Raw genomic sequence first — 15,097 nt, 5'->3', positions numbered from 1 at the left:
TGCCGTATACCCACATGACAGCTCATTGCTACTTTGTAATTCTACTCCACTACAATTCAGAGGTTAACCTGGTATTTTTACTCCACTGCATTTATTTGAGTTACTTTGCAGATTCTGATTAATTATGTGAAATATAAACAACCCTTAAATCAGACTTTAGTTACACCTGAGTACAATTCAGGCAAGGTGATTGTCAAGTGCCAACAATCAGGAGAGATATTTGATAGTTGGTGCTTGAGAAGACTAAACATGTATCTGCAATTGACATTAATGGAAACGAGTAATAAAGTATATTCATTACTCGTTATTCTCTACTAATAGTTCATTAAAGACTGTATATTATGGCTATTTTGCACATCCCTTTCAAGATTTTCAAAGGTTTATTGACATATCATACACAACTACGGTGTAGTTATGCAATGAATGAAAAACTTGGGTCACAGGTTCCAAAACAGTGCATTACAAGACATCTATCAATATGTGTGTACCTCCACCATTAAACTGTCATATTCTGCACATTTCTTATTCTATCTACATACATAAGAGTATAATTAATGTGTATAATATCAGTTAAAATAAGTGCTTCAACATAGTTAACATTGCAGGAAAGCAATATATTAGACATTAATTACTTTGTCAGGCTTAATATTTAATGTTTAAATAAAGGATAATCCGTTTTTCTGTTTTGCACCTCCTCCTATTAATATCTGTGTACATCCTGCACTAAACTGTTTTATTGTAGAGATCACTTATAGTATCTTCTTGATTTTTTATATTCTATATTTCTATATTTATACTTTCCCCCTATGAAAGTATGTACTCTTAATATTTTTGTAATCAAATATAACACATAAAAACAATAATTCAATAACGTGCTTTAACCACTAGGAGGTGCACACAAGGTGCACACAGCCATAATAACTTTGTATTATTAGTATGTATGTACAACATCTGAAGATGTATAGTTTTATGCATGCTTTCACATCATTTTACAGCATATTGCTATACTATTTCAGACTCAGTATTTACATTCTTACATTCAAAGAAAATCAGTAATATCTTTAAAAACTACAGTCCTTTTCTATCAGCTGTGCACCGTTATGGTGTAAATATAACATATCTATGAATTAGATCAAATGTAAAAGTCAGCCGAATTAGTGTTGATACTGCAAGGAGACGTATTGTGTGAAGAGAAATTGAAGATGTTGTTTAATTGTTGATATATTTATGATCCACGTCAAGTATTCAGTTTCAGCGGCATTTCTTCCAGTTTTTCCAAAAGTCTTCTCATCAGGGCTCTCTAAATAAAGAACTACGGCAGATCTGTGATATGTAATGCAGCCGAACCGTGTATTACAATGCCGTTATGTGATGACTTTCAAAGAGAAAAGCAAGAGCACTTGGAATTAAGTATTATTTTATACTTTTAAAATGTTTTCCGGATTTCATATCATATAAACACCAAATCCCAGCATGCATTGCGGCTAACACATCCAATCAGCGAGCTTAAAACCATAGCTGAGGATCTTGGGTAATGTTTCCGGTTATATTTATTTTGAAATTCAGTTCCTGACGGACGCCAAAAAAGCCAGAGATTATGGAATTAAACCAATAAATAAAAGCAAGGATAATTGTGTGTTATTGGTGAGTAAATAACAGTGTGTTATTTTGAAAAGAATAACAACTTAGAAGGAAAAAAAGATTTAAAAAATACAGATTTCAGTATCCTGAGGCTCTGAGCCCCATTTATTTTCCTCACAGACGGCAACAAAAGTCCGAAATTATACGATTTAAAATAAAAGCAATAACTGTGGCTTGATATTGAGTAAGAACATGTTTTTATGAACCACACAGCTTCCGGTCTTCCACGACCTGACCGGAGAAAAAGACGTGCTGCAGCCTGCAGGCACGAAACACATTACCAGTAGAAATACATTGCTTTTAAAATCGTGCTGTGCAACACGAAAAAAAGGGGCAAATCGTGATGGTGAACACGAATCAATAGATTAAAAATCGCGTTGGTGAACACGAATCTATAGATTAAAAATCGTGTTGGTGAACACGAAATGCCGTGAAACTGGGTTGACATGACGGGACACCTTGCTTGTTTTTGTTGTTTGCGCTCCTCTGGCTGGGTGCTGGCAGGCGAAGGGCAGTGATCCCTTCCCTTCTTCCTTCAATCTTTGAGACTAATGTAAGTAGAAGACATGGCACTGTAAATGTTCGAACATTTAAAATATTATACCACTTAAAAATAAGAAATATTACTTTTGTTACTAAGAGTTCATACTTATTATACCTGTGTCACCTTTCACACTAGCTGTGATCATGAGCTATGGGCTTTGTAGATACAGGGGCCCTTCTCTTTTTGACCACAGGGCGATGCACGAAGATGGTGGGTATAGCCTCTGCTCTCAGCCTAGTCTTGCCCTTTTTTGTCTTGACAAACGAGTGACTTGAGGTTACTTCACACACAGAACAACTCAGTGTTGTCTGCCCACATACATATTCCATAGTGGTTGAATACACAGTATTAGGAAACACTTTATACTTACTGGACATGTTATACTCATTACATACTGTATATAAAATATGACCAAGAATGTGAGACAACTTTATAGAAATTCACATCACATCTGTTACTGATGCCATTTGTCATACTTTGTTAAACTCACAAATAATAAAGTTCCATAACTTCAGTTGGGAACAAAGACCACACCTTATCTCCCCGAGGCAATTTCCCATCCAATAGGTGTGCTGTGTGTATAACCCTTTCTCCTGTCTGTTACTCCCTCTTTCAGCACAAGAACCAGAGGGGGATTCAATGGAGCCTGAATACCTGCACTGAGACCCTCACCCTGCACCCTGAGTCTCAACTCTGTGTTTTTCAAGCCTTTCCCTGTTTTTTTGTATTAAACAAAACATTAAGCTTTCCCAATGGTGTGGTTTTCGTTTTGTGAAAAAGTGCAAATGCAGTGTTTGTATATAAATCACATATTTTTTTGCTGTTGGTCGTGAAATTGCTCCTGCTTCCTCCGCTCTGTGTCAGTGGGGAAGCCATACATTGTGGCGGTGGTGGCGAAGTCGATAGGGACTTGGCTTGGCAACTGGAAGGTCACCAGTTCAAGTCCCGGCAAGACCAAGTGCTACCGAGGTGTCCCTGAGCAAGGCACCGTTCCCTACACTGCTCCCCGGGCGCTGTTCAAAATGGCTGCCCACTGCTCCTAACACTAGGATGGGTCAAATGCAGAGAAACAATTTCCCCACGGGGATTAATAAAGTATATCAATCATTCGTACTCCTTTCTCGGAGCGATTTGAGCATCCCCAGGCAGCACAGCAAACCATGGTGGCGACTAGGAGGCAGCACAGCAAACCAGGACAACACGGAGGAAAAGGCACCGACAAACTGCATGATATGCTATTCAATGTTTATTGAATTCCATGTATTTGCAATGGATGTTCCTAAAACAACACATTTAACATCATCATCATCATATGCTGCTGCTAGTCCTTTGATAGTCACCTGTCGGTCTCCTGTCCTTTCTGAAAGCCATAAAGACGACATTAGTCATTTAGATAACTTGTGTCCTCAATCACCAGGGGATTACTGAAACTACCATGAATTTAAGAAAATGGTAGAAATGAATCCAATCTGAATTTTAAAGCATTACTTTAGATCCCCTCCCTCTAAATGTATCAATAAACATTAGAAAGTGATGCTCCTGACTACCATACAAGTTTAAGAAGATAATATTGGTTTGAAAGAATTCAAAGCTATATAAACAGCAACATGCTCTTTAACAAGGCACTGTTAGTAACATGTAAACTAGTTGTTCACACTAATCCTAATATTATCACTTAATATTAGCAAATTCTATTATTTTTTAAAACATATTGATGTAAATACATACACATATCGATTTGTTGTATAAATATTGCAAATCAAAATCTGTTATCAATGCATTCACATTGCCCGCCATGAACTTCCGGGGAACGATCCTCGTCTACATGAACCACGTGACGATAACCGTTTTTGGACTTCCGTTGTCGTAACTCTTCTATTATACAGCTCTCTATGTGTATCCTCAAATGTCGTTTAAAACGTTTTAAATATCTTATCAGCTGGTGTAAGTGCAGAATATTGAATATAACCTTGACTATTACTGTGTACTTCATTTATCTGACAGCATTATTTAATGATACTATTTTATATATATATACACACATTTATTTATTTATAAACATATATATAAACACACACTTATATGTAATCACACATGTATTTATTCATGTATACACACAGATGTATTCATTCATTTATACACACACTCACATATATACACTTTATATTAATTCATTTGTACACACACACATACATATATATACAAAACAACACAATATAATAAAAACAGTTGCAATAATAACATAATATGGTATGATCAATTCTACCCTTTTGTTTTTGCTCCCATATTTCAATTAAAAGATATTTTTCAAAATTAATATCGGTGGGGGCTCTTTTGCAAAGATAATCAATAACACCACCTGACAGTTGTTGCAGATTATACAGCATACGTGTTACTTACACACATGTGCGATGGTCCCAAAAAAGCCTAAATCTGCACTGTAAAAATATATATACATTTATTAGGCACTCTGAATAAGGGTTGACTGTGTAATAATCATGCCTGTTATTAATGTCAAATGTTATATGTTGTATTATATAACAAAATAGACATTTATAACATATTATAAATGTCTATCTTTAAATAAATTATTAAATAGATACCTTTACATCCTAAACAGAAGGTCAAAACCTTAATATGTTACATGACAAACAAAAAAACGAAACATTATACAGTAGGGCAGGGGTGCCCACACTTTTTGGGCCGGTGGGCTACTTTTGAAATGACCAGCTCACCGAGGTCTACCAACCAAAAATAAAATCCCAAATGGCAAGGGGCTGAATAACACGTTTTATGTATACATGGGATAACTACAACAACTCTATTTGGGTTCTTGAACAGAAACAAATACATGAATACATAAAACTAAAATGGCATGTTAACCTCTCTCTATTTCTCTCTCTCTCTGTGAAGAAACCACATAACAAGCAGGCTAAGAAACCACTCTCCATGTCCTGAAATCTTAAACATAAAACACAAATATAAGTACAAGGAATACAATAAACGAGTAGAACACTCAACTTAGACACCAGACTCAAATGGGTCCTATGAACAGTCTTTCAAAGTTATAATGATATATACATAGGTCCAATATAGGCATATTCTCTCTCTCTCTCTCTCTCTCTCTCTCTCTCTCTCTCTCTCTCTCTCTCTCTCTCTCTCTCTCTCTCTCTCTCTCTCTCTCTCTCTCTCTCTCTCTCTCTCTCTCTCTCTCTCAATGGGGCTTTATTGGCATGAAAGTTAAATTAAACAATGTTGCCAAAGCATCACAATACAAAATAATTAACAACATTAACATACATTTCAAATGTTTACATATTATTGATGATATATATACAGTGATATAATTACATTTCAACGTGTGTGTGTGTGTGTGTGTGTGTGTGTGTGTGTGTGTGTGTGTGTGTGTGTGTGTGTGTGTGTGTGTGTGTGTGTGTGTGTGTGTGTGTGTGTGTGTGTGTGTGTGTGTGTCATTCACTGTCCCTCAGGTTGTGGCATGAGTATACATATTGGGCAGCAAGGTGTGCCTTGTCTCCTTCTCCTAGGAGTACTCTCAGTCTTGAGAGGTCATCAACCTCCTTGAAACCTGGGATTACAGAGTTCAACTTGTTCCAGTAAACGCTCCTTACTTCGTTGAATGTTTGGCACTTCAGGAGGAAGTGCATCTCTGTCTCGGTCTCACCTGTCGTACAGTGACCACACGTTCTGTTCTCTTTTGGTTGCCAGGATCTTTTGAGTCTTCCTGTTTCGATTGCCAGTCTGTGGTCACTGAGCCTGTGCTTGGTTAGGATCTGTCTCTGCTTTCTATCTCTGACAGCAGAGAGATATTCTGCCAGCTCGTACTCTCTGTTTAGAGCCAGGTAACATTCTAATCTGCTTTGGCTTCTCGTCTCGTCTTCCCAATGTTGTAAATAGTTGTCTTTACATTGTGCTATAATGCGTTTGACTGCGATTGGTGTTTGGAGAGTAGTGCTGCTGAGAGACTGGTCAGAGTGGCTCTGAGAGGGGGCAGCTAGCCTCAGCACCAGCTGCCATAGGGGACTCTTCTCTGGGTCAGCTCTTGGCTCTGGAGGGGGCAGCTAGCCTCAGAGCCAGCTGCCATAGGGGACTCTTCTCTGGGTCAGCTCTTGGCTCTGAGAGGGGGCAGCTAGCCTCAGCACCAGCTGCCATAGGGGACTCTTCTCTGGGTCAGCTCTTGGCTCTGAGAGGGGGCAGCTAGCCTCAGCACCAGCTGCCATAGGTGACTCTTCTCTGGGTCAGCTCTTGGCTCTGAGAGGGGGCAGCTAGCCTCAGCACCAGCTGCCATAGGGGACTCTTCTCTGGGTCAGCTCTTGGCTCTGAGAGGGGGCAGCTAGCCTCAGCACCAGCTGCCATAGGGGACTCTTTTCTGGGTCAGCTCTTGGCTCTGGAGGGCTTTGGAGTGGATGGTGTCTCGGGGGCTGGATCTAAGGTGGTTACAGAATGCTAGTGCTCTCTTTTGAGTGTTGATGATCAGTGGGTATCTGCCTAATTCTGCTCTACATGCATTTGTTGGTGTTTTTCTCTGAACACGTAAAATGTATCTGCAGAATTCTGCATGTAAAGACTCTGTTGGATGTTTGTCCCAGCGGGCATAGCTCTGGTGACTGAGTGGACCCCACACTTCACTACCGTACAGCGCAATGGGCTGGATCACACTATCAAAGATTTTGAGCCAGATTTTAACTGGAATTTGGACATTATAAAATGTTCTCTTAATTGCATTTAGAGCTCTTCTGGCTCTCTCTTTGAGTGCATTCTCTGCCATGTTGAAACTTCCCGATGCTGTTATGGTGAAACCGAGGTAGGTGTAACTCATACTATGTTCGATGATATGATTGTTTATGGTAAACTGGTATTTGTTCTCCTGACATCTGGGGCGTTTTTGGAAAACCATGACATTAGTTTTCTTCATATTGACTGCCAGGGCCCAGTCCTTACAGTACTGGTCTACTATGTCCAGCTGCTGTTGGAGTCCTTGTTCAGTAGGAGACAGCAGAACAAGGTCATCAGCATAAAGCAGACACTTCACCTCTCTATCTAGGAGGGAGAGGCCAGGAGCAGCACAGTGATCCAACTGAACAGCAAGTTCATTTATATATATATTAAATAAAGTGGGACTTAAATTGCAACCCTGACGAACGCCTCTTCTCTGGGTGAAGAATTCAGTTTGTTTGTCTCCAATTTTAACAGCACATTTATTCTCTAAATACATTGATTTAACCAGATCGTACATTTTGCCCCCTATACCACAATGTAGAAGTCTATAATAGAGCCCTTCGTGCCAAATAGAGTCCAAAGCTTTTTTGAAATCAATGAAACAAGTGAATATTTTACCATGTTGTGTTTGGTGTACATGTTTGTTAACTAAAGTGTGAAGGGTAGACACATGGTCGGTGGTGCGGTGTTTTGGAAGGAAGCCAATTTGATTTTTACTCAAGATGGATTGTTGGTTAAGGAAATCTTGTATTCTTTTATTTAGAATGCTACAGAATAATGTCCCCAGACAGCTGCTGACACAGATGCCACGGTAGTTCTTAGGGTCTGATTTGTCTCCACTCTTATGAATGGGGGAAATGAGCCCTTTGCACCAGATGTCAGGAAAACATCCTGACTGCAATACGATATTGAACAGCTTGAACACTGTCCCTGCATCTCTGGGGTGCTGCATCGGAGCATTTCGTTTTTAATGTTGTCTGGGCCACAAGCTTTCCTTGGCCGGAGAGATTGTGTCTGTGTGGTCAATTCTTCCCAAGTCATTGGGAAATCAAGAGGGTTTTGGTTGTCTTTAATAGTTTCTTCTAATGTTTGGAGTTTCTCTTTTGTAATACACTGATTTGAATTTATTAGATTTATTGGTATGTCTTTGTACAAACTTTCAAAATGTTCTCTCCAGACGTCACCGTGTGGATGGGTAATGCTTGTGGTTGTTTTGTGTTGAAGTTGTTCCACAGATCCCAGAATTGATTTTGATCAATGGCTCTCTCTCTCTCTCTCTCTCTCTCTCTCTCTCTCTCTCTCTCTCTCTCTATCTCTCTCTCTCTCTCTCTCTCTCTCTCTCTCTCTCTCTCTCTCTCCTCTCTCTCTCTCTCTCTCTCTCTCTCTCTCCCTTCATTTCCCTGTTAAGAAACACATAAAAACAAGCAGGGTAAGAAACCTCTCTCCATGGACCTGATATAATGCTGCAAAATTGGCCTCCAAATGTTCATCAGTTAATTGGGAACGGTATTTCGACTTCACTATCTTCATTTTGGAGAAGGCTGACTCGCATAAATAAGTCGAGCCGAAGAGTGAGGTCAGTGAGGTCAGCGACAACATCTCATCCTCCAGCGCAGACGGGTTCAGATGAAACACTGCTCCGATGTTTTGGGCCAGCGAATCAATATCATGGTCTTCACTAAATGGATAGCACATGAATGTGGCGATTGGCTCGAGCAAAGCGAAGTCTCGGAAGCGTTTCTCGAAGTCAGATGTAATGTTATTGACTTGCTCTGTGTAGCGCGCACTGTCAAGGAGCGCGCTGTCCTTCCCTTGCTTCTCCAGCTCAGAGGCGATGTTTTGGAAGTTGGTCAAATCTTTGCGCTGCAGCTTTGAACACAGCAGATGCAGTCTTCGTTTGAAGGCATTAACTGAGCTGATCATGTCAACCACAGTTCTGTCTTTCCCTTGTAGCTCCAAGTTCAGCTCATTCAACATGTGTGTAATGTCTGTTAAAAACGCCAAATCTAACAGCCACTCCTCGTCATCGAGACGTGCGTACTCCGCGAGCTTGGTGCCATGGAGAAATGCCTTTATCTCCGGTAGAAGCACTCGAAATCTCTCGAGAAAATTGCCCCTACTCAGCCATCTTACGTCGGTGTGTAGTAAGAGGTCAGTGTGAACACAGTCGGCATCCTCCAGATATGCACGAAACAGCCGTCTTTGAAGAGGTCTTGCCCGAATAGAACAGGCCACTTTAAGTGACACATCCATTACCTCTTTCATGTTCAGCATTTTAGCACAAAGTGCGTGCTGGTGTATGATGCAGTGATCATTCAGAAAGTCAGGGAATGCTCTCTGCATTTTGCGATGAAGCCATTACACCGGCCCACCATCGCAGGCTCTCCATCCGTTGTGATGGAACTCAACTTAGACATGGGGAGTTTTGTTTTGTCAACAAAGTTTTTAAACGTCCGAAAAATGTCCTCGCCCCGAGTGTGTTCCTTCATTGGCAGAATTGTCAGCAGTTCCTCTTTCGCCGTCATGTCTGTGAACACCATGCGGATAAAAACGCACAATTGTGCTGTATCGCTCACGTCAGTGGACTCGTCTAGTTGGAGTGAGAAACACTCGCAGTCTTCTATGTCCTTCCTGAGTTGCTGGGTCAAATCCTCAGCCATGACTTCACAGCGATGTGTGACTGTGCTCCGTGATAATTGGACGGCCTTGATAGCGTTTACTATTTCTGTTTTGTTTGTGTAATCCCGAAACAAGGCGTCTGCTGCTTCTACGAAGGCTTCTTTCACCATCTCTCCATCTTGAAAGGATTGTTTGTGTTTGATTATAGCGTGACTCACTCGTAGAGATGCTTCAGTGGCTGCCTTTGCAGTGGATGTCGGCTTTACGAAAAGTGACTGCTGTCCAGCTAATTGTGACTTAAGTTCCCTCACCTTTCTCTTTCTCAACTCGCTACTCGGAGGGAAGTCGCTGTCATATGCCTTGTGAACACTCCGATAATGCCTCTCCACGTTACATTTCTTTGGCAGAGCGACGCTTGCTTTACATATAAGGAAAATCACGTTTGAATGTGACATCACATTCTGGGTGGAAGTGGTATGTCTTTAGCTTTTTGCTCGGTCCCGCACTCATTTTGTTATTTGTCTCTTGTTTACATTAATTTGAGTTTTCCCGGCACTTGACTGATGTTATATCGCTTTGCATTCTGGGTTAACAGACTGGAAAGCGATAGGTTGCTTTTTCTGTCAATCAAGTAAACTCCTGAATTAAGTGGCAGGGAGGCCAAGGGAGGGGGGATCAAAACCGGTTTTGTCTATTTTAACGGAGCTTGATTTTTTTTTTTTTTTATTAATGACTCGCGGTCTATCAGCATTGCCCGACGTACTGGGCACCTCTGCTGTAGGGTCACTGAGGAGGTGGTGGCCATTCACCACCAGGTCATCCACCTCCCCAGGACAGCAGAAGACCTGGAGGCTGTGTCGCGTGGGTTCGCAGAGCTGGCCAGACACCGAGCCTTCAGAAAAGCTGCTGGAGCACTCAACGGCTGCCATGTCCGCATCGTGCCACCAAGCGGCCCTGATGGTGACTGTTATAGAAATTGGAAGCTTTTTCCCTCAATTATTCTGCAGGCAGTTTGTGACCATCAGGGCCGCTTCATTGACACGTACGTGGGCCGGCCTGGGTCAGTCTGACTGTAGAGTCCACTGTACGGGCGGGCACTCTACCCTTCTCCAGGGTGTGACGACCCCTGCCTCCCCCCGTTTTCTGTCGCGCGTTTGTTGTGGCTGAGAGCCATGACAGCTGGGGGCTCGTCCACTTCTTTGTATCTGTGATACAGCAACGGATAGGTGAGATTTGTGTTGGGAGTTGTTGCGAGTGTATATGTTTGTTGGGAGCGCGTTTGCAGTGGGCCGGTTTCTTTGTTTCGGCTCGTTGTGGGAAGGACATTAGATTTCAGATTGTTGTTTGGGGGACTGATTTGATTACTTTGTGAGGCTTTGATTTGTTTGGTATTATATTTCGGGAGAGTGGTTGCTTCTAGTTGTTCTTAGCCGTGGTCAGCTGTTTGCTTTGTTGTTTTCCTTTCTCTCTTGTGTGGGTGTGTTGGTGCGTTGCATGTGGAGCAGTGCGGAACAGTGCAGAGTTTTCCCTGGCAGGTTAAGCGACGGTTCCCTTGGGATCGTTGAGCGGGGTGTGTCGTGTTGCGGAGAAAGTGGTTGAAGCTTTGGCTTGGGAGCATGGCCGTGGTCTCAGTAGTGTTGCTAGCTTGCTAGTCGCTTTGCTGGATTAGCAGTCTCCAGTGCATACATACCCACCACAAGTAACTGCATGAAGACAAGGGAGGAGATTAGTCAGTGGGATTAGGTTAGTGGGGAAACTCCAATCAAAAAATGTGTGTTCCACTTTGGACGCATAATAAACGTGGTGGTATCTGTCCGGTTGGTTTTTGTTTTTGTTCTCTTCTTTCGGTTTAAAGGTCCGGTGTTGTGTTCCGGTGAGGGGTCGGTGTAAATTAAGATGGCTGACGTAGAGGCATTTATTGAAGCTCCGTCTCAGGAGTCTCTTGCCACTTTCTCAAGAGAGCAGCTGCTCTTAATTGCTGAGCATTTCTCTGTGTCTATTGTCGGTGATAGAAGGGTGAAAGACAACATAAAAGACTCTATAGTGTCGACATTATGTGAGACAGGAGTGTTTGCTGAAAGGAAGAGGGGGTGTTGTTAAAACCTTTTTGTCAGGCTAGTGCACTGTCCTTTGAGCAGCAGAAGGAGATGTTGTTGTTGCAGCTGAGTCATGACAAAAGGAGGTATGAGATGGAGTTTGAAAAGGAAATGGCAGTGGAGCGGATGCGGCAGGAGACTGAGAAAGCCAAACTGGATATGGAAGGACAACGTCTTTCTATGGTCAGAGATGGTGCGGTGTTGGGTGAGTGGCACGGTGAGCAGGTGCCCAGGTCTCCTCATCGGTTCGATGCTAACAACTTGCGCTTGTTATTGCAATTTAATGAAAGTGATCCTGACACTTTTTTTGCCTCCAACATCCACTCCGCCTCATCACTCCGTACAGACAGCCGTTGCAAGGTGTGGGACCCCAGCGCTTTAACAGCAATCACTCCCGGGCACACTCCATCATCGAGCGCGCCTTCGGGATGATGAAGACCCGTTTTAGGAGCATTAAAGCGGTGCACCACACCTTCATTCCTCAAGTAAGTAATCACTCAACAGGATTTTGTATAATACTGAAGAAGAGTTGGATGACCTAACATGACTTATTTTTCGAAGTTATAACATATTGCCACTTTTGCAATTTCAGGTCATTACAGCATGTGCTGTAATGCACACCATCAGGTTGTGTTGAGGACGTGGCGGAGGATGAGGGGGAGAAGGGGTTGGAGGCAGTCGGTGGTGCCCCTTGGCGGGACCAACTGTCTGCAGAGGTGTCTGCCCTGGAGGAGATTCCCGTGGACCATCAATATCTATGAAAGGTATGTAAAACAATTTTAGAGCAGAGACATTTGTTATGGGGAAAATCATTTAGCAAAAGTTTCTTTATTCATCTTTTGATATTCTGTTTCTGAAAACATCTTAGTGACATGGCAGCCGTCGATTGCGTCCGCCCTGTAAACCCACGCAATGGACAGTTCGGTGGACATTGGAGAGTTGAATTGCAACAGCCTTCTTTCGGCGGAAGTGACGCAAACAGTCTACCAATGCATCCTTCGAAGGATGCAGCCCCTGAATTGAGACACGGCCAGAATAATTCAACTACCAGAGGCAAGCGTGTCATCATTCATGTCCTCTTCATTTGAGGTAGCTTCCGCACAATGGATGAGATCTTCAATTTCACAAAATAAAATAATTACCCATGAGTTTCAGTCATCTCAGCAGCGAGGATGTTAACCATCTGTCACCGTGTGGAGTCAGTCAGACCTTTCGTCCGGTTGTATCCTTTGATAATACGATCACCACCTGGTTTCTTGGTTAGTGCAGATTGAACCAACTGTGAAAGGACAGAGTAAAAGACAAGACGACTTTCACCAAAAAATAAACAATGTTGAACAATTGACAGTAAATACACCAACAAATACACATAAACAAATGTATGCAATCCCCAAAGGAAGCTGTCGAAACAAACACATTTCCCACCATCATCCTGGTCCCGAAGAAAAAAAAGGACCACAGGATTCAATGACTACAGACCCGTCGCCCCGACATGTGGTTATGAAGTCCTTTGAGCGCCTTGTCCTTTCCCACATACAATCCATCAGAGACCCCTCCTGGACCCCCCCCCTGAAGTTCGCCTACAGAGCCAATAGGTCTGGAGATTATGCTGTCAACATGGCCCTTCACTTCCCCCTCCAGCACCTGGACACAGCAAGAACCTACGCCAGGATCCTGTTTGTGGACTTCAGCTCCGCCTTCGACACCATCATCCCGGCTCTGCTGCAGGACAAGCTCTACCAGCTGCATGTGCCCGACTCCACCTGCAGGTGGATCAGACTTCCTGTCTGACAGGAAGCAGCATGTGAGGCTGGGGAAACACGTCTCTGACCCCCGGGCCATCAGCGCCGGTTCCCCTCAAGGCTGCGTTCTTTCCCCTCTGCTCTTCTCCCTGTACACCAACAGCTGCACCTGCAGTCACCAGTCTGTCATGCTCCTGAAGTTCAGACGGCACCACGCTCAACGGACTCATCTCTGGTGGGGGGGGTCTGCCTACAGGTGGGACAGGGACCATCTGGTGACCTGGTGCAGGGACAACCGCTTGGAGCTCAATGCTCTCAAGACGGTGGAGACAGTGTCTTCCCCTCTGCTACCGGCTTCATCAACAAGGCCCATGACCCCCACTGACTTTGTATCCACCCCACACACGTTGTGCAGTACATTAGTGCACTTCATGTGAACAACATCTTGTCATATTTTCATTGTCTTAAGTGTTTTAGTTGTTCAGCTTTTCAGGTTCTTTGTATATTGAAATTTAAATTCGGTATAAATACTTGTATTTAGTATTCTTTTTTTTAAGAAGTAAGGTTCCAGAGCCGACGCTGTGCGTAGAGGTGAGCCCAACCAGATCCAACTGGTACCGCTCCACCTCCCGCACAAGCTCCGGCTCCTTCCCCCCCAGAGAGGTGACGTTCCACGTCCCCAAAGCCAGCTTCTGCCGCCCGGGTCTGGTCCGTCGAGACCCTCCGCTTTCACTGCCACCCTTCTGGCAGCGCACCCGACCCCATCGTTGTTTCCCGTAGGTGGTGGGCCCGCGGGAGGGAGAAGCGGAGGTTTTGCCCACGTTGCCTTTTCGGGCTGGGCCCGGCCGGGCTCCGTGGCAAGCCCGGCCACCAGACGCTCGCCGACGAGTCCTCCTTCTGGGCCTGGCTCCAGAAGGGGACCCCGGGCTTCCTCCGGGCCGGGTATCCTCACTTCTTGGTTTTTCTTTCATGAGGTCTTTTGAACCAATCTTAGTCTGGCCCCTTGCCTGAGACCAATTTGCCATGGGAGACCCTACCAGGAACACAAGATTCCAGACAACACAGCCCCCCAGGTTCATCAGGGCAACCTCTCTACCACGGTAAGGTGCTGGTTCTTCAGAAAGGAAGCCTACAAATAAAGAGTGTTATTTAAGCCCGTTATATATTATTGAGTGCTATATATTATACACACTGCTCTGCTTTCTGCACAAACCTCAGCCGCTGTTCTCACTGTAAACATCGCGTCACCATTACATTAAATAAACAAAATACTAATCACATCTCCCCTGGATGTTAGGCTGAGTAAACAAACGGGAAAGGGCAGAAAGTCTGAGGCACATTTGATCATCTTAAATAACTTATAATCACAACGGGAACAGTTTGCAGAGCTGTCATTGGTTGAGATCAGTCCAGCCGTGCGTCATACATCTCCGGGGGATACATCAGTGTATCCTCGGTTAAAGAGAGCCTCCTCCATGCTCCATCCAGAACCGGGGTTAGGAGAGCCTAGTGAAATAAAATTATCTTGGCCCTCCGAACACCGGCAGTTCAGTGAGGAATACATCTCTCATGGAGTCACATGTTCATCTGATGATCCAACAAAGCCACAGTGTTCTTTTAGTGGCGAAGTCCTGGCACATCATTCTATGAAGCCATCCCGGCGGCGGCGGCGGTAGCAGCGGCAGCAGCAGCAGAGCAACAAACACGCGGAGTGTCGG

Source organism: Pseudochaenichthys georgianus, chromosome 12, assembly GCF_902827115.2.
Source record: "Pseudochaenichthys georgianus chromosome 12, fPseGeo1.2, whole genome shotgun sequence".
NCBI classification, from domain to species: domain Eukaryota; kingdom Metazoa; phylum Chordata; class Actinopteri; order Perciformes; family Channichthyidae; genus Pseudochaenichthys; species Pseudochaenichthys georgianus.
The sequence above is the reverse complement of the archived record's forward strand: the minus strand, read 5'-3'. Positions refer to the sequence as shown.